A 19795-nucleotide genomic window follows, 5' to 3' on the forward strand; every position below is an offset into this window, starting at 1 on the left:
TGGAGATGCAGCACACGGGCCCCGCGTGGTGGCAACCAAGGAGAGGTCACTGAGCTAACAGGTGTCTGTCTCCCCAGCTTCTGTCTGTGCAGAAGATGACAAAGCAAGCTCCTTTCTGGACAAGTCCGCGTTCCAAACACTAACTTAGGGGGATGACCTCACCCCACAGTTCAGGGGATGAGGCCTGGCTCTGGCAACCCCACGTGTTACACAACAGGACGCAGACCCCACAAGGGCATTCAGAGCAAATGAGTCACCCTCACCTTCCAGACAACCTCAACGACTTCTGCAAGAATCCTCAGGTTTCATCAACACAAGTAAAGAAAGACATCTCAGCTCTTAAACATGTGAAGTTCAAAACCCAAGACTTCAGGAGAAGGGGGAGGGTGCTGAAGCCAGAGGCATGCACAACCAGGAGATCACCCCTCATCACAATGCGACCCGGGAACGAGAACTCTGGAGAGGGCACTGGCAGGGTGAGGGGTGCCGTGGCGTTCTGAGCTCCGCGTGCCTGGTGAACCCTGCCTGCGGGGCGGCCCTGGGGGATAGGGGTGGGGAGGGCCAGCAGGGCTTGCTCCCAGTGCTCGGCGTCCTGCTCTGTGACAGCCCATGGGGCTGCATGTCTCTGTTCTGTGCGCGTTCCGTGCATGTGATGCCTCTCAACAACAGTTCAAACACGAACTGTTTTAAGTCACTGCTGAGTCAGAACAGGTGAGACAGGAAGTGCACGAGGGTTCCTGAGAGAGTCGAGCACCCTCACCTCCCACGAGGGCCTCCACCGAGGAACAAGTTCTCGCAGGGCCAATGGCTGTCCTCTCCAGAAGAGCCAAACCGGACAGAGATGCATGGCGAGCTTTTACAAGGCAGGACAGGAGTCTGTGCAACACTTTCCATGAGATTCAACGTGTTTGTTTATTACTTTTAACAATGGCTAAAGATTCATCACCTGTTCAAAACAAAATGAATCCTGCTGGAAGCTAACTAGAAAGGTCAAAGGTGCTATAAATGCTAGCAAGTCCTCCACTGTGAGACGCTCCAAAGGGACAGAGGCTTAAACGTATCAGGCTGACCCCTCCCATGGCCACCAGTGAGGGATTCACTCTCTGAGGAATTAAAATACATTCCTGCCAGTGACTATTATTTAGTTTAATTCCTGTAGGAAAACATAAATAAACACCAAACAGTAAGCAGATCCACCGCACACTCGCCTCATCTGGCTCTCTGACAGAACGGCCCTCATGTGCGGCCACCCCAAGACCCTCTGCCCTGGGACTCTGCCGGACTGCCTGGAAAACACAACCACCACTCAGGCAGGTCTGTGCTGTTCTCCAACTTGCTGAGAAAGAATTAACAACTGCTTCATAGAGTAAACGGATTAACATTTTAAAGTGTGCTTCATGAACGGAAAATGAACATGCTACCCTGAGGTTAATCCCACCACTTTCGGAGCATCTCATGCTGAAAGTGGCTTCTTGTCAAGACACAAAATTATGCAGAGAAAAGAATCACACATTTTCTCCTCAAACTCTGGAAGTGAAAAGGCCAAGTAAAAATAAATACAAAGCAAACTGACTAATCTGGGCTTCTCTCCTCCCTGCACTGGCTAATAGAGCAGAAAGCTAAAGTTAGAAAGCAAAGCGGTCTGAGCTTTCTGGAGAAAGGCTGAGGATATAAATACACACTCACATCTGACTCGGGGCTGAGTCGTGACTGCGGAGCAGCCCTGCGCCCGACCCGCACGTTTCCATGAGCAGCAGGAGAGGAAACTCCTCACCTCGCGGCTGGCGAGCGGCTGTGCACTGGGAATGATCCGCTCGCGGCAGGACCCCAAAGGGAACTTCAGGGGTAGATTAACTATGTTTGTTGAAAATCAGATCGAACTGGCTTCTCTATCCTTTCAGCTGAAAGCACACTAAGAGCCGCAGCAAACACTGGTTAAACAACAAACCTGGCGGCAAGCAAAAAGCACACCAGGATTAAAATACTGGGGTACCCAGCCACTCTCCAACAAGCGAGGAGCCCAGGCCCCCAGAGGCAGGTGCTGGGGAGGGGCTGAGAAGGAGCACACACCAGCTCCAGAGGAAGGGGCGCGGAGGGACACCACTGGCCACGGGAGCACTCACACACAGAAACGGGTGCTTGAGAAGCCAGCGGTGCCACGACCTCAGGTGTGAGCCCACACAGATAGGCACGCATGTTTGGGCGTGGCTATACAGTGACACACATGTGAGCCCAAAGCTAAGCCCCCAGGCAGCTGCTTGGTCCCCCTCGGCTCCCTGATTTGTGATGAGAGCAGAGAGGCCGGACCCCATGTCCCCTTGGCCACTGGCACGCCAGGGGGACTTGGGTCCTAGGCACACCCACCCGTGCGCCCACATGTGTCCACGAGGAGGCACCACCCCAGATGGTCACTGCAGTCCCCTCTGGGTGGCAAGATGACGTCTTTTGCTTTCTTCTGCTCATCTCTGCAGTCTGAATTTTCTACAGCAAAGCAAACGATTCTCACAAGAGAAAAACTCCAGCGGTGAGAGGGGCAAGCCCCACAGGAGAGGAGGTGGCTGAGCCCTGGCTGCCCCTGTGCCTGAGACCCATGGCTGGGCTCTGGGCTGGGCTTGGTGCCCCACACCACTGTCCCTGCTGTCCCCCACTCAGGCCCTCAGCATCCATTGCATCTGAGCAGACCAACTTCTGTCTCTATTTAATTTAAATGCAAACCAGCATGGCAGGCGGCACTGCTGTCAGGGTCCCTGCAAGTCCTAATGGCCACTTGGGGAGGCAGCTCCTGTGCCTCCCTCCCAGGCCCTCTTCATGGTGAGGCATCTCTCCTCCTCTCCAGCCGGTCCCCAAGATGAAACGAAGCTTCAAGGCCTGGCACGCAGAGCAGGAAGATGCCAGGGACGGAAGCTCCCAATGTGGCGGGCGATGCCTGAGCAGCCTGTAAAGGATGGGGCACCCGCTGTGTGTGGGGGGGAGTGAGGGACAGAGGGGGATGTGCGCCTGCCAGACCTCTCACCCACTGCCCACTGTCTCTCCTGCAGACACAGAGGCCAGGCCAGGCTGCAGCCACAGAGGAGGACTGCGAGTGTCTGCTGGGAGGGCAGGGAGCAAGCCTCCAGCCAGCCATTCTCCTGGCCCCACCATGGGGCGGACCCGTCACACTCTCCCACTGCTGACCCTGGTGTGGTGGTGGGGGTTTGTCTCAATGTGAGCGACAGGGTGGCTGCTGAAGCCGGCCGGGGCCAAGCTGGATCCCCAGCGAGAAGCAGGCCTCAGCCTCAGAGGCGGCTGGCAGGATGGACAACACTCCCCCATGTTGTCACCCGCATGGAATGGGGGCACGGCTCCTAGCCTGGAAGAGGCCTTGGCCTGGCTTCCCACCCCACCCTGGGTGAATGCTCACTCCCACACACGCACACACACTGGGCACAGCAGGGCCGGAAGCAGCCCTGAAATTCAGTCAGACCTTTGAGGCTGCATTCCCTGTGTGCAAGGCTGTGGGCTCGTAGGTCCACACGAGGGACACAAAATCAAAACAATTTGGCCTTTAACCAGAACCCAGGAGCAGAGAAGGCTGTCCAGTGTCTGCAGAGGCTGTCAGTGGTGAGACAGCGGCCTGAGAGCCAGGATGGGAGGGCCCGGCACAGCCCAGGCTGCAGGTCTGACCTCTCCTCTGGCCTCTCCTCCTCCCTGTCTCCCTTCTTCGCATAAAGTTCCCGAGACAGATGCCAGCGGAGCGAGGCTAACACTCTCCACACTGACTGCACGGGGCTGTCTCGTGCCCAGAGACCAGCCCCTAGGGTGAGCCGGCTCGAGGACGGATGAAGGGGCACCCACATGGCCTACACGGACGAGGCGTTACCCTTCCCCCTAAATCCACACACACATCGCAGACACCTTCCCGCCAAGCAGAGCAGGAAATCCATGTGAGCACAGAGCTACCTACAGCAAAGGGCAGCAGAGCAGCAGCTCCTAAACTTCAGGCGTGGGGAGAGGGAAGGACAAACAGCCCGAGGGACCCATGGGACCCAGGATGGGGCCCGGGGCCCAGCAGCTCACACACACAGCTTCCCAAACACTCGCTCTATGCTCAGAACCTACAAACAATGAAAACAAGGGCAGGGTTGTCACTTCCATCATAAAGTCCATTTCAAGGCCAGTTGCAGGTCAGCTCAGAGTCAACCACTGTGAACGCAGCCTCTTGGTGGAACCAAGAGGCCCCTTCATCCACTGACTGTCTTCTCCCACTAAGCACATACACAGTGACAGCTTGCCAAAGGGCTTTGGAATTTCTGCCCATCTGATGTGTGAGAAACAGTACCTCCAAGAAGCTGAAGGGCCGTTTTTATATGTGTGTGCAAACACATGTATACATATGTGCACATGTGTATGCATGCACATGTGTGCATACATGCATACAGTGTGTGTGCATGATCGTGTGCACTGCGCAGGTGTGTGCATATACGTAGACATGCATGCGTGCCTGCATGTGCTCATGTGCTTGAGCATGTACGCATAGGCCTGTGTGCAGGTGTGTGTGTACGCACGCATGCACATGTGCACGTGTGATATGTTGCGGAGATGTTTCTCACAGCTGACCTTTCTGACTTCTGACCTCATGTACAGTGCTATTGCCGCTGTTTGAATCCTCGTCAGAAGTTCTTCATCGGTGGAGGACTGTAATGTCATAAGATTCTCCCTCTCCTGGTTGACTCTCAACTCTGAGTCATGTTTTAAAAGCCCTTCCCAGCACTGAGATTATACTGGCCGGTGTTTCTAACACCAGAATAGTCTCCTCGGATCCATTTGGTGCTTATCCTCGTACATGGTCTAAGGCATAAACCTAATGTTGTCTTTTACAAAATGGTGTCAGACTGTCCAAAAATCACTTACTGAAAGTTCATCCTGACCCAGCACTCTGAGATGCCGTCTTCGTCAGACCCGAGGCTTCCGTCTGTACCTGCTTCTTCCTGCACTTCTGTCTGCTGGGCTGTCTGTTACTCATGTTTGTCCTGCTCCGTCATCACCTTATCTTACTTAGAGGATGAGTTAATGTCTGGCAGGGCTCTTCTCCTTGGCCCTTTCTCTTCTGAGTTTTCTAGGTGGTCACACATGTTCTTCTGTTAACGACACAATCAAAATGTCCAGCCCCAGGGGAAAAAAAAAAACCTGATGTAGAGAGAGCGGCCATCTCACTGGTGCTGCAACAACCAAATCAGGAAAAAGGCCTGTCCTTCTGTCTGCCAAAGGCTACCTGTGTGTCTTTCTGGAGAACTTTTAGAATGTTCTTCCTTAGGTTTTGAACAATTCTTATTCCATTTACTCCTAAGGACTTTATTTTGCTATTGTAAAGGGGGCTGTCTTCTCCCTGGTATCTTCTAATTGGTTAATTCTGTGAATGTGAAAGGCACTAGGAACATCTGCATATTAACTTTGTATTCCCACTACCTTGGCAAATTCTTTCATTACCTGAGTTGCTCTCATCACCGATTCTCTGAGTGGTGGCCTCTGCATGGACAGCCCAGGTGTGAGGAGCCCCGCCGCCACCACAGAAAGTTCTGCTGGACAGCACTGCCCGGGTTTGTTGCCAAGAGGGGCCACTCACCTCCTCTGGTCCAAACCCCACTTGTGTTCTGTTCTTTCCTCAGCCTGGCTTGGAGGAACACTGTGATCAGTCGTCATACTACACACCTGTGTTTGGTGCAGCCCCTGCCTCCTGCCCTCCCTTTCGTCCACAGCCAGGTCAACGTCTCTGAGGGGAGCACAGGGGATGGAAGGAGGATCAATTAGCGCCTAAAATTTATTTTTCAGTAAAACCTTCTTTACTTTTCTGACTCTTATTTAAACCTCTGATAAGACTTTTTCAGACAGAAAAACAAAACTTTCATCTGGGACAAACTGAATGATTGACACCTGTGGACCTGAAAAAGAGATCTTTAAGATTTCTAAAGGTTACGTTCACTAGAATTTGAAACAAATAGAACACATGTTTCTGCCTCCCTTTCCATGAGTGCAGCATCCAATGATCACGTGCCTCACAGACCCCATGCTCAGGCCCGGGCAGCGCGCTCACACAGGGACGTGGGATTCCTTGCATCCTGCTGCTCAGGGTCTTTCACTGGGAGGACCCGAGGCCACCGCAGATGCAGTAACACGGTTTGTAAAAGTGACGTGGGCTGAACTTCTTTATGTTGCTGGGAAAATTCATTTTTTATTAATTTGTTGTTCTAATTCCCAAGTCATTCATTATTAGAGAGGAAGAAAAAAGGGGTCAGCAAACACGCCACAGGCCAGCGGCCTCCCGTGTTCTCGCAAGGGTTACTGTGGAGACCACACCCAGGAAGCAGGCACCACAGTGGTCAGGCCTAGGCAAGTTCATGTGGTGGGACGGTGGTGCAGAAACGATCGTGGAAACAGAAGTATGAGTTAGCTGACAGACCACGTGTGTACTGAATATACTAGTCTAGGCTACAACACGGAGCAGGCCCGCCTCCTGCCCTGAACACAGAGAGCTCTGTTGGACCCAGAAAAGGGCTTTAAACTCAGCAGGCATCATGGAGAGAGGGACCTATAAAAACCTCCAGAGGAATTTAATAAGCCTGGTTTTACAGGATACAATTGCAACAAAAACAAAGAAAGGTATTACCACTGCTGTGAAGAAGGAAAAAAAAAAAAGCAGCTTTGAAAGCCTGAACCCTATTGACAGCGCTTGAAAACCTAAGAACAGCTTTGTAAACAAGCTGAGAAGAATCTTAAGACTCGAAATGGCATCAAGGTGCTTTCTCTTCAGGAGAGAAGGGACCCCGGGTTCTTGACATTCCCCCACAGCTGTTCCACTGGACAGAAGCAACGGTGTCGCGAGCAAAACAGTCTGAAAAAGCAAAGAAGCTGAGTTCAGCCCCAGTTCCTAGACAGAGACCTGTTATGAAAAGAGCACAGAGCCGACGGGTCCAGAAAGCCCAGCCAGGGTGAGGGAGTCATTGCTTCTGAGGCCGGTGAACCCCACGCAGTCCGTCCCACATCCCCCCATGGCCTCTGGTGCACCTTCATGAAAGAGGCCAGTTCCTGAAATAAACCCCCTTACCAAGTCTCTAGATAGCAGGTGTACCGGAGAGCCAGAACCAACACTTCTGGGTGCTTTCGTCTGTACAGTGCTCGAAATACTTCCCTGCTTGCTTACAGCCGGCTCTCGGGGGCTGTCTCCTTTAGGGTACGTGTATGTGTGAGTGCTCAGTTTCTGACTCTTTGAGACCCCATGGACTGTGGCCCACCAGCTTCTCTGTCCATGGAATTCCCAGCCAAGATTACTGGAGTGGGTTCCCATTCCCTTCTTCAGGAGATCTTCTTTACCCAGGGAACTCACATCCACTGCAACTCCACTGGCAGATGGGTTCTTTACCAGCTGAGCCACCAGGAATACATTCCACTACTTATCCTCTGAGAATGACCAACACAAGAGACCTGGCCTTGCCCCTCGGTTATCACACGAAGGGCCAAAAAGAACCCAAATGTTCCTCTAAAAACACAAACGCCACAGTCAAAAAGTGAAAATCAAAGGCTCAGTGATGCATCTGAGGCAGCAGAAGAGCCTTGGAGGAGGTAAGCCAGCCAGCTCACACGCCCCCAGCACTGTCACCCTGAGTGGGAGGTGAGTTTCTTCCACTAAACCCTGCCCTTCATTTGGGAGGGTGTCCTTTTGGGGAAAACAGAGATTGGTATTAAGGTCATAAAACCCAAGACCCTCCCCAGCCAGCCAGCAGGAGCGTGCGCAGAGGTAACACTGGAGCAGGGCTCCCAGGCCAGCAGGCAGGGGGCTCACAGGGCTGCCACCCACTGCAGGGCAGAGGCCCCGCTCCCCAAGGCCACAGGGCATAGGCCCCACTTCCCAAGGCCGCATGGCGTCCCACTGAGAAAAACAGGCATCTCAACTCTGCCGGAGGCACCGCTGACAAGCAGGGCAGTTTCTGCTCACAACCCTCACTAGTGACCGGACCTTTTCCCCTTGAGCAGGGTCTACACTGGCAAACTCACGAGAGACACTGACCAGGGCAACACACCAACGTGATATCTATGAGAACCAAGTGGACAGCTGTCACCTAAGTCGGACTTTAGCTAATGAAACCAGGAAGTCACAGTCTGTTCAGACTCCTCAGTTTCCCCTACTGACCTTCTGCTGCCCCAGGGCTCCAGCCAGGTCCCCACGTGACACGCAGCCATCGTGTCCCCTTCAGAGCTCCTCTGGGCTGTGACAGTCTCTCAGACCTTCCTGTCTTTAACGACCTTGATGGTTTGGAGGAGCCAGGCGTTTTTCAGGACGCCCCTCAGGGAAGACCACAGAGGGGAGGGGCCCTTCTCACCACGTCCCGTCAGGGTGCGTGCCGTCACATGACCTTCATGGTGGACGCTGACCGTGGTCGCCCGGCTCAGGCGAGTCTGGCAGGTGTCTCCACTGTGCTGCCACCACCTCCCACCGTCCTCTGGAAGGAGGTCACTGTGCCCACCCCCCACCCGAGGAGGGGCGCTCCCCTCTCTGAGGACGGGACAGCTGCAGAGCCACGTGGATCCTCCTGGTTTCCTTCTCTGTCACTTGTTTATGTCAGGCTGGCCCTGAGGGTATTTATTTATTTTATGCTTTGGGCCATGATCCAGGACGACTCTGTTCTGCTGCTGAACCTGTTCCAGCGCTGGCCCTCGGGAGTTCCTCGGTTGGCTCCGCTGTCCCCTGACACGCCCATCCATGGGGGCTAGCTTTTTGTTTTGTTTTTAGCACTTCTGTACTTTCTGGCACTACCAGGGGCTCCAGGTCATCTTGGGTATTTCCTGCACAGTCTCAGAAAGAAACCCTCACTATTTTTCACATGCTCATTTATGGAGCATGCAGTTACATGTTAAAAAAACACGAGTGGCAGACAGCTAGCTTTGCCTACCTTGCAAAGGTAGGCATCTTCCTCCTGGGAACAGCACCTAGACCTTGTTCAGAAGTAATGACTTTCTCCCACTGGACATGACTGGGTGGTCCTCTGGAAAGGGTTACCTGCAGGGAGTAAGATGGCGGAGGAAGCCCAAACTTTTCATTTTAAATTGCTTGCATAACTTTTTCCGAGGATGTGTATTATTTCCACAAATTTTTCAAAATGTAAAAAATTAATTTAAACCCTTGTGTTGTCAGTAAGTACAAACCAAATCTAAGAAGAGAGAGAATAGTAACAATTCTGATTTTGAATAAAAATGAACACAAAGCATGCTCACTTCAGAATGGACTGAGTCTAGCAAAGCACACACCACCTGTCTAGTGTCCACTCTTTTTCTTACACAATTTTACATTGCTCTTTCAATCATTTAACAATCAGCAGAGACTCTGGTTAACTAACATGAACAGTATTCAAAGTATTCAAATGCTTTTGCTGAATACACAGTATTTAGAAACTTTTACAAAACGCTTTGCTTGAGAAGTTTTATAGGTGCAAAGATGGTGGGGTTCACCATAACTCCCCAAAGCGAAAGCATTCTTAACCTACTTGAGAAGTTCAGTTCAGTCGCTCAGTCGTGTCGGACTCTTTGCGACCCCATGAATCGCAGCATGCCAGGCCTCCCTGTCCATCACCAACTCCTGGAGTTCACTCAGACTCACGTCCATCGAGTCAGTGATGCCATCCAGCCATCTCATCCTCTGTCGTCCCCTTCTCCTCCTGCCCCCAATCCCTCCCAGCATTAGTCTTTTCCAATGAGTCAACTCTTCGCATGAGGTGGCAGATACCCCTTAAACTCCAGGACAGGAAATAAATGTTGTACATTAGCAAAAGAGAAAAATTAGCCAAAAAATGTTTTAGTGACATCACAGGTATACTTAAGAAAAAGTATAATTTATAATTTCAAGGTTTCTAAAACCAAATCTCTGTGTGCATACTTTAGGAGGCAAGGTTTTCCGACGTCCCCTAAAATATCCGCACCTGGGGATCTACGGAATCGGGTGGGGCTGGCGGCGGATGGAAGTGGGAGGGGGAGACCCAGAGCAGGCGGCTCGCTAACCCCTGACCCAAAGCTGGGCGCGCGCACCTCGGCTCCCGAGAGTGCGAGGGCGCAGGCGCGCGGCCAGCCCAGAGCCGACCGTTAACAGTAGCGGACGCGAGTTCATAGCGGGCAGCCTCCCAGACCTCGCCCGAAAGGACCCCGAAAGGTCTCTGCAGACTCACCGGGCACTGACGCGTCCCGCTGGCCTGACTGGGAGGTGCCTGAGCTCACGGCCATGGCGACCCCGCCCATGACGGTGCTGCTGCTGCTGCTGCTGGCGCTGCTCTTGCCCACGCAGACCTGCACGGAGTCCACGAACAGCGCGCCCACCCCGACCGCGACCCTGACCCCGGAGGGCAACATCTCGGAGAGCCGGGCCTTGCCCGGCATCGAGCTCAGAGCCCGCGGCTCGAGCCCCGTCCCTGGCCCACTCGCCCTGCTGGCCCCGCTTGCCCTGTGGCTGGTCCTCGGGTAGGGACGCTGCATCAGGCCTGCCCAGCGTGGACACTGCACCAGCACCTCGCCGGCCTCCACGTCTCGACCTCACGGACAGAAACAGGTCCAGAAAGCAGAACCCCACCACCACCCCGTGTGCCGTCAGTGATTGTCAAGGTCACACCTCCCAGCGACTCCCTGAACAGCCTGAAAGGAGATGCCACATCCCAGCGAACTGAAGACAGGGCTCAGGAAATCTGGGTACCAGGAAACCAGAAGATAGTTTATCTCTACTTTGATTCATTAAATTATAAAGCCAAACAATGGCTGGGTGGTGTCTCTGAAAAACGGCAAAGCATGTCTCTGAAGCATGGGCCATCAGCAGCAGCCAGGCCTCCCACCAGGGCAGCTCGTAAGCTGCAGTTCTCTTAGGAGCTGGTGGCCACATTTGACCTGGGGACAGTAAGTGACAGGGGCCTACACAGTGATGGTAGATGGTCCCCAAATCCAGACCTCGTGAGTCACTTGTGCACCCCGCTTCCCCACACACCCTACCCTGACCCAGAGAGAGACGCACACAACCTCCCTGAACTGTAGACGCTGCTGCTTTCTTTATGTTCAATAATTTTTACAATTTAAAGGTGAGGGTTTTTTTTTAACATATTTAAAAATCTTGAACATAAGGTTTGGGTAAAAAGGTAAATTGAGCATTTGGAAAGGGAAGATTGGAACTTGCCTAGGTTGAGTTCACACAGATTTCATGCTCTTTTTATAAGGTGTGTTTTCTCTTTACAAATCCACACCTGGACTGCTTGCTATCAGTGTTTTCAGATAGTATCTGGGGCAAAGCCTAAAATAGATTCCAGAGGTAACTCTAATACAGCCAGTGATGCACAGACACCCCCTCTAGAGTCTGTGGTTCACAGCTGCACGTGGACATTCCGGCACCCAGAGGCTACAGGCCTTCATAACCAAACATGTGCCAGCCTTAGAGGGCATTCCAGAAACACCGGGGCCAGAGATCGGGAGGACAGCACGTGTGAACACTGCGTATGTCCTGCATCACACGCTGTGTTTAGTGTATAATTATGCTTTGATTTACATAAAATGATAAAGTATTTGCACTGAACATAAGTGGTAGTTTTTTTAAGCTTATAGAGCAATTGAAAGAAAAAGATCCTAATTTAACAGCTAGGTTTTACTCTGCAGTAAAGAATGGTGACCAATAACAGCTTTATTTCACTTAAAATGATGATGAAAATGCTGCTCTCCCACAGGAAACATTTTCTTGGCCACCAATCCTACAAAACCCATTTCTCAAGGAGTGGTGCTGAATTAACACCCCTTAAGAGAAGATATGGGAATTCCTTTCAATCTCCAGCATCTATTAGATTTCACCTCTGAAGGCTGGAGCAGCCCTTGCCAGCTCCACTCCTGCTGGCATCAGGTGTCCGTTCTGTTGGGGGAACTGTGTTCCTGTCCTGTGGTCAGCCACGGCTGCTCTGCAGGGAACATGCTCACTCTGGTCTACCAGATTGAAATACTAAGAAAAGCCTGGCCATGTGTCCAATCCCAAAGCAAGGCAGTAGGGCTCAAAGGTAAGGAGACCAGTTCCTGACTGCCTGCGCGGCCACTCTCTGCAGGGCACTCTGCCAGGTGTTCCGTCCAGTTCTTCCCAGTACCTGCTGTCCACACACACACTGTCACAAATGCCTCACATGACCATTTAATCCTCATCTTGCAGATGGGGAAACTGAGGCCCAGAAGGTTAAATGTCAAGGTCACACAGTAAGAGGCAAGGTCAGCATGACTCAAACCCAGTTTGGTTCCAGAGACCAGGCCCATGACCATATCCCGAAGCCACCTCCCAACAGAACATCAGAAGACACCCCCACGAACAGGTGCGCCAGGCCCACCTCAGTGGCAGTCTCCTGATGGAGAAGAGCCCAGGGAAAGCCAGGAGGTGGGAACAACTGAAGCACCTACACGGGCTGGGAGGCTGGGGCGGACCAGGCAGATGGGGGCGGGCGCCTGAGTGGTCAGAAGCGGGAGGCTAGGGCCGACCAGGCACAAGGCTGGGGTGGACCAGGCATAAGGAAACAGTGGTCAGAGGGAAGCCGGGGCCAGCTGGAGGCCAGGGAAAGCAGGGCGCTGGTAGCTAAGAATTAAGTCAGGGTTCTCTGCAGATGCAAAGGCACGTCAGGAAAGACTGAAAGCGCAAGGTGAGACGGTCTGACCGCCACTACCTTGCGGAGCACTCGGAGAGACAAGGTAAGACTCAGGGCCCAGTGGGATGCCTCTGTCAAGGCCAAAGGAGAGACAGCAGCGGCCTGCAGGCTGCAGGGAGCGGGGGGGGGGGGGGGGGGGGGCGGGGGACGGGAAGCAGGCATCCAGGAGGAGATGAACGCAGGGACAGCAGTGATACAATGTGAGAGAGGCTGGAGGTGACAGCAGGGAAAGTCTAGGATACCTGCCGGTTTCTAGCAGGACACCCGGGGGTGTTGGGACACGGACTGGGGGGGAAGGGTAGAAAATTTAGGAAAAGAGAGGGATTGGTTCCAGACGTTCAGTTTGGGGCCTGTGGCTCGTCAGCGTGGCGCGGGGGGGTGTACCGTGCTCCTGGCAGGCCCAGGCCCAGAGCCACGCGTGGGAGCTGGAGATGGAAACGCAAACCTCCCTCACAGCCAAGTGTGTGCGTGCAGAACAGACCTGCTGCTCCAGGCCTCTCACTGCTACAGCTGCCTCCCAGCAAGCTCTGTTCAGGCAAAGGCACCCCTTCGCCCCACACGCAGCCCCAACACGCCTGAGCTCTCCTCCTGCCCTAATTCTCAGAGCAGACACAACCGCCTGCCGCCCACAGACCCTCCGCCAGCCTCCTCTCCTGCAACCCAGGCTTCCAGCAAAGCTCTGCTCCATCCCCATTGACTAACAAAGAGAAGGTACAGGGCCTACCTGGTGGTGAGTGACTCTTTCTGAAGAACCGAAGGGGCTGTCTACCTGCTCTCGCCACCCCTCTCTGGGGCTGCAGAGGAAACCCAGACCCTTCCCTGCAGGATACAAGGGGGTGGGGGGTGGGGGGATGCCAGGGGAACACTGCTACCAAATCCCAGAAGGGTGCCCCCAGAGGTGCCCCTTGACTGTCAGGACTGTGGAATCAACCTTTGGGAGGGTTCTCCTCAGAAGCCACAAAGAGGCAGCAAGAAGGGGGCAAGGATCAGCAGGGCCCCCGGGGGGTCACAGAGGTAGCAGAGGGGCTCATCAGGGGCTGTGTGAGGACAGGGCCACCATTCCTGAGGCCGACCCATGTCAGGCTGCCCCCACTGGAGATGGCCAATCCCACGGCAAATGAGGAGGCTGCCTTTTGGCTCCTGTTGCCCTGAGGGGAGAAGCCAGCTCATCCTCAAGGAGGGAGGAGGCAGCAATGATGGTCTGGGGGAGGGTGGCCCACCCCTGAGACCGGCCCCTCAAGTCACTGTGCAGGAGGGGCTGGTCCCTGTCGAGGTCACCTGCCTGGCCATGCTCGACACTAGGGGCGTCAGTCTGACTAATCTGAGATGAAAGAGGAGCAGCCTGTAGGCTAATGATAATGTCGTCCCATAGGGCTGGACCGCCTCTGTTCTCCACAAGCCCATCCATGGGTATGGGGGCTGTCCCCACAGAGGAACCACAAGCCCGTCCATGGGGCGTGGGGCCCTCCCCATGGAGGAACTTGAGCCAAGAAGAGTGGGCGCAGGTGACAGGAGGCCATACCCGTTAGCCCTGCCAGGCCTCCCCAGACTATCTCCCTGCTCCTTGCAGAGCCTGACTCCAGAGACACCCTCCCAGCCAGCGGGGTGGCGGCAGGGCTCCTGAAAGAGATCGGTCCCTTGCTTCCCCTCAGAGCAGCCTCCCCGAGGCCAAGGAGCCAGCGGAACAGTGGCACAGCAGAGAGGAGAGACAGAGGGTACCGGCCCCTGACAGGAGCCAGTGGTCTGCTACTTGCTGCCAAACCACCCCCAAGCCAAACACAGGCCCGGGAGAAAGCCCCCAGTGACCCAGGACCGCCTCTGGTTTCCAAAAGCTCACATGCCAGGGCAGGGGACAGACAGCACACGTGCCTCCAAGCAAATGGGGCACCTTGAGTGCTCACAATAGGGGTGGGAAGACCAGGGGGCCAGCGCGGATGGCTGAACAGGGAGCAGCAGCAGCCCCGTGAACACCAGGAGACAGCCATCGCCCACGGGAGGAAAAGCAGACACTGCCGCCCTGGGGGGTGGGGGGAGGGCGGCTCTGCGCCAGAGCAGCATACAGGGCAACGGAGGGAAGCAGGCTCAGGGAAGACTGTGAACTCCTGCCGACAGAGCGCCCCCCTGGTGTGATGGGAAGTCACCAGGAAGGCTCCCGGGCAGGATGTGCCCCCAGAGAGATGCCTGCAGAGGCCAGATGAAGGGTGGGCTTCTCGAGAGCAAGTCCAGACCCAGGAAGCAGAGGAGGAGCACCCACGGCCCGGAGCGAGGCTCAAGCGGGAGACGGGAACTGGGAGGAGAGGATGACAGCCAGGCTGAGACACAGCAAAGCTGAGAAGGGGGCTGAGCACATGGCCAGCTGGTGGGGAGCAGGGGTGGGCAGGAGAGGCCCCAACTCCAGAGCAGGAGGGAGGGTGGTCTCGGGCTGAGGGTGGACAGAAAGATAGGCTGGCATGGGCCACTGTCCTCAACAAAGACAGGTCCCCAGGGGCTGGAAGAGCCACGTGCAGGGATGGCGAGGCCACCTGACCACAATAGCCCAGGAGATGCTGACAGCGGGGCCAGGAGGCGGGAGGCACCTGTGCAGAGGGCCCCCAGGCTGGCACTTGAGGGACCTGCGTTCACCTGGGCTGGGGTGAGGGGACAGGCCCCACCAAAGCAGACACGCTGGGGCTGCTTCTCCGGGCAGGGGGTGTCCCGACCAGTGACCACACCAGCCCAGACGGCAGTGGGGCACTTGGCGGCAGTGGAGGCGAACCATCCAAAGCAGGTTATCCGCCCAACCCACAACTCCAAAGCACCCTGGGGAACGAAGCCTAAGCTTTCCAAACTTTACCGAAAGATTTCCCACCCTAAAGGTGATTTCAGCACTAAACCAGCACTGGCTCCAAAGGAGGCTACAGCCTTTGGGAAGCCCCGCCCTCGATAAAGACAGGCAAGCGGCCCTGCACTGGCTGCTCTCCTGGGCCTTTAATGAGACACATTAAAGACTGTGTTTAAACCCAGCTGCTCTCAGAGTTGTGAAACCTACTTCTGGACATTTCTGAACAAATCATTTGATTTATTCCATTTCGGAAAAGAGCCTCACTTTTTATACAAAATTTATACAAATTTATACAAAATCACCAGAAACTCATCTTAACAAAAAAGACATTATATGCTAAAAACAAGGCACCACCTCTAAGAATGCTTTGAATAAAAGCGTTGCAATCACATTGAGCAATACAAATACTCAGATGAGTCACAAGTTGAGAAGGCAACTAAAAAGATTGTCCTATGAAACGCCGGAAGGCAAATTATTTCATCAGATTGTATCAAACCTCTTCTGGGCACCGTGTACAGCGGGGACACGAAGCCCAGCCCCAAGGTGCCCAGCAGGAAGGACATGGAGGAAGGAGGTTCCGGACTGTGACTGAGAAATCCAGGAGGCCTGCCTGTACCCTGCATTCCCCAACTAGGCCTGTACCTCCCCAGGCCCCGGGCCCCAGGGCCTCCTCCCAGGGGTGGCTGTGCCCTCGCAGTGAGACCGCAGCCCTGAGCTTGCCCACCGAGCCTCCCCGTGGAGGGCAAGGCTGGTCCCAGGGCTGCAGAGTCAGAGGACAGAGAGGGGGGCTCCAAAGGTGGCACCGTGAGAGGTCCCGCTTCTCTCTCTCCCAACTGATAGTCAGGGATGCCAGTGCGTCTGGAAAATGGCCAACCGGAGGGGAGCTGCCCCGGGACAGCAGCGCCCAGGGTGTAAGAGGGCCCCACAGCCCAGGTCCAGCTCTGGAGCTGCCCGGGAAGTGGGAAGGAGGCCAGCCTCCAGCGGCTGCCCCCACCTCCGTGCCCAGCGCCCAGCAGCCAGGGTCTCGAGGTCCTTCTTGGCCAGAGTCACGTGCGGGTGGGTGTGACCGCACAGGGTGTCGGGAGCCAAGCTTCCTTCCTCCCAAAGACCTTACTTATCTCAGAGCCTCGGTTTCCTGGTTTTCATTGTGCCTATTGTGTAAACACAGGGGTGGGGGCAATCTGAGACTCCCCAGAAGGGTGTCACAGGCCTGGAACAGACCACCTCGTGGACTCTAGGAAGCAGGACAAAGATTCCCTCAGCTTTAGGAAACTCAGTGACGGTGGTTTCGGCATCTCCAGGACCCTGGATCCAGCTTCGGGAAAAAGAACCAAGAATACAAATGTGTAGTGATGAATGACTGCCACTTCACAGTAGGGAGAGGCTCTACTCACTAAGACACATTAAATAAGGACACAAGAGTTAGGTTTGAGCCATTGGAGCCTCATCGATCTCCCCCACCTCATCTGCTGTGTCTGGTACAACCTCTAACTCGTCCATTCTTCTGGTATCTACAGAAGGATGTTTTGTTTTCATATTCTGTGATACTATTAGTATCTGACTTATACGTTTAAGTACAGATAAATAAGATGTATCCATTTAAAAATCCAATAGGACCACAACAGTGGAAAATTATTTCTGACAAGGGTTCTTGAATTCTGATTCTAAGATTTAAAGGTAGTCTGTGAGGATTCAACCTTCAGATTAAGCCTGCACCCCCAGAATTGTTACTTTCAAAGACTAAATTCCAAGGTGTAGCTATACCCCCACCAAAATATATTTAATCCCATGAAAAACACTTTCCGTCACATCCATTTTTATAGTAAATCCTCTTCATAAGCCAGCTGCAATACAGTCAGAAGAGAAAGGAGAGCCAGCTCGCGGAGCGTTTACTAATGGTCACAAGTCACCCATGGCAGAAGGCTCTCAGAGGTTCTGTCCATCCTTGACACTGAGGGCCAGACCACACCTCTAGACCAACAGCTGGCAGCAGAGTGACCCGTCCTTTCTTGGAAGGTTCTTCTGTGCAGACGGACAGTCAGGGGCCAGGAGCCAAGGCCTACCCATGCTGTTCTTTCACACATCTGACTTCCTCATATCCTCCCGGAGAGGCAGCAAAGTTGATCTCTGAGGTCTTTTAAGATCCTGAATAAATAAACTACAACTGATTGTTCTTATTAAAATGAAATACTGACTTTTCAATTAAAGACAAACTAATTGTGCAAAGGATTGAAAAACAGAAATCACAATCAGCTTAGCAGAGACGGGGAGGTAAACTGGCAAGGCCCGCCGGCTGCACCCTAATTTTCCAGCTGCCCCCAGGCCGGCTGCTCACAATCAAGGTCTTCTCGCTCCTCCTCCCCACAGAAGCCTCCTCTCTCCTGGCCTGTGGCCCATGGGCACAGGGACCTGGCCGCCACCTCCTCCACCTCGCCTGGTTCCAGAGCTCCCAGTGAATGTCTAACAAGGATCGGTGGCTGGGCTCCCACACTCAGAGCAGCCGAGCTGCCAGGGCACAGCCCCACACACCCTGATGCTGTCCAGAGTGAGATGAGACCACGGTGCTGGGGAGCAGCCCGTGGACGCCTGTGCCCCCAACCAGAACTGTAGTGGAAGACCACCAGCTCATCCCCGGTTCCTCCTCGGACAACAGGCCATAAAGAACGTCATTTCACTAAACTTCTTCAATTAGTCTACTGACCGAACCCTTTAAAAACACTGATCTTTCCTAACGTAAAAGTCACCAGATGCAATTCTTTCCCTTTTCCTGGTGAGATTTTGGTAAAAGTAGAAACTGCTGTATAAGTAGTTAAGGTAATGTCAACTAGCATTGAAGCAGGGGATTTCAAAACTGGAGCAGTGGAAGGAATTGGACTAATTTAGGGTTGATTTAAGATAACACCAGCGGCAAAGACAAGTGGATGTCTAAGGAGAAAACTCACAAGGATGATCAGATCAGAAAAACACACAACTTAAAGGTATATCAGAACTTGGGCTCTATGAAGAAAGAGCGCGTGCGTGCTCAGTTGCTCAGTCATGTCCAACTCTGCGGCCCCATGGACCGTAGCCTGCCAGGCTCCTCTGTCCGTGAGATTCTCCAGGCAAGAATACTAGAGTGGGTTGCCGTGCCCTCCTCCAGGGGATCCTCCTGACCCAGGGATCGAACCCGCATCTCATGGCTCCTGAATGCAGGCAGATTCTTTACCAACTGTGCCACTGGTGAAGCCCACTATGAAGATAGAGACTGAGTCTTTTATTACTGCTATACCTTTGGCACCCAAATACCTGACACTGGTGGATGTTCATTAAATGCCGACTGAATGACTGAACAAATAAATGAAGGGAAAAGGCCCTAATTAATACTAAGGAAGACGAAAAGCTGCATGATTATAACAATGCTAGCAACCCCTCAGATTTAAAGAAAGTCACTATCCGAGAACCCTCACTGTTTTCTAGTAAAGTTAGTGCCACAATAGTAATCATGAGTCCAATGTTCAATTCTTCAACAGAGCTCACTGTGACCCAATGTCTTACCTTTTCTATACGAGGTGGCCGGTGGGAGAGAGGAGCTGTGAACACAGGAAAGAATGCCAGGGCTCCAGACGGGGCAAGGACCCTGGGTGACTAAGGTTAGACCTAGGGCGTGGCTGCCAGTGGACGGCCAGGAAGCACAGAGGATGTCTGAGATGGTCCCATGAGCCACATGGGTGTGGCCATCAGTCAGCAGGCTGCCCACCAAACTTGGCAGCTGGGCCAGCTCCTACCAGCTCAAGAGGACTGTTATATCTCAGGACCATCAGCCAATAGCTCATCAGTATCCTGAAATAGGTGATGGTGAGAAGATTTACACTGCGGAAATTGGCAAATGCTACAAATCAGGGCTTTTTACACCAGCACCAGCACCAAAGAAAACCATCTGTTAAACATCAATCAGCACAGCCCTGCAGGTACCTCACAGTATGCACACCATGTCTCAAAGGCACACAGGACAAGGGGGAGAGAAGAGACACATTCTAAGAGAGAGAAAACATTAAAATAAATAGCAAGTTAAATAGCAAATTAAATAAATTTAGTCAGGATACAATGACTAATACAATACTAAATACATTTCTGAACACTGGGCAAAAGGCAGAGCAAGCAACAACTGAGGCAACTGGCTAGCCAACCAGAAAAAATATTAGATCCTGGCCTCAAACGGTACAGAAGCAGATTTCACGTGGATTAACAGGCTGTGTGGAAAACAACAGAAAACTGCTGGAAGAAGAATGACTCCTGAAACAGGACAGTGTTCTCAGGCAGATTC

The 19795-nt window shown here is 53.4% G+C and overlaps 1 protein-coding gene across 16 annotated transcripts in view; it reads right to left on the bottom strand.

Annotated features, from left to right (window-relative positions):
- Positions 1-19795, bottom strand: part of ADARB1 (adenosine deaminase RNA specific B1) — a 117236-nt gene that overhangs the window by 84141 nt on the left and 13300 nt on the right. For 3 of the 16 annotated variants that reach the window (XR_015136532.1, XR_015136563.1, XM_086324775.1), the window contains exon 1: positions 8165-8185. The exons of 10 other annotated variants lie outside the window; for them this stretch is intronic. The gene's annotated coding sequence lies outside the window, so the exon portion shown is untranslated. Of the gene's footprint in view, positions 1-8164; positions 8477-19795 lie in introns of those variants that run through there. 3 more of the 16 variants (XR_015136549.1, XM_086324960.1, XR_015136533.1) reach the window with 2 other exon arrangements.

The sequence above is a fragment of the Bos grunniens genome, chromosome 1, assembly GCF_055505025.1.
Source record: "Bos grunniens cultivar Pamir isolate PY7600 chromosome 1, Bosgru_T2T1.0, whole genome shotgun sequence".
NCBI lineage: Eukaryota > Metazoa > Chordata > Mammalia > Artiodactyla > Bovidae > Bos > Bos grunniens.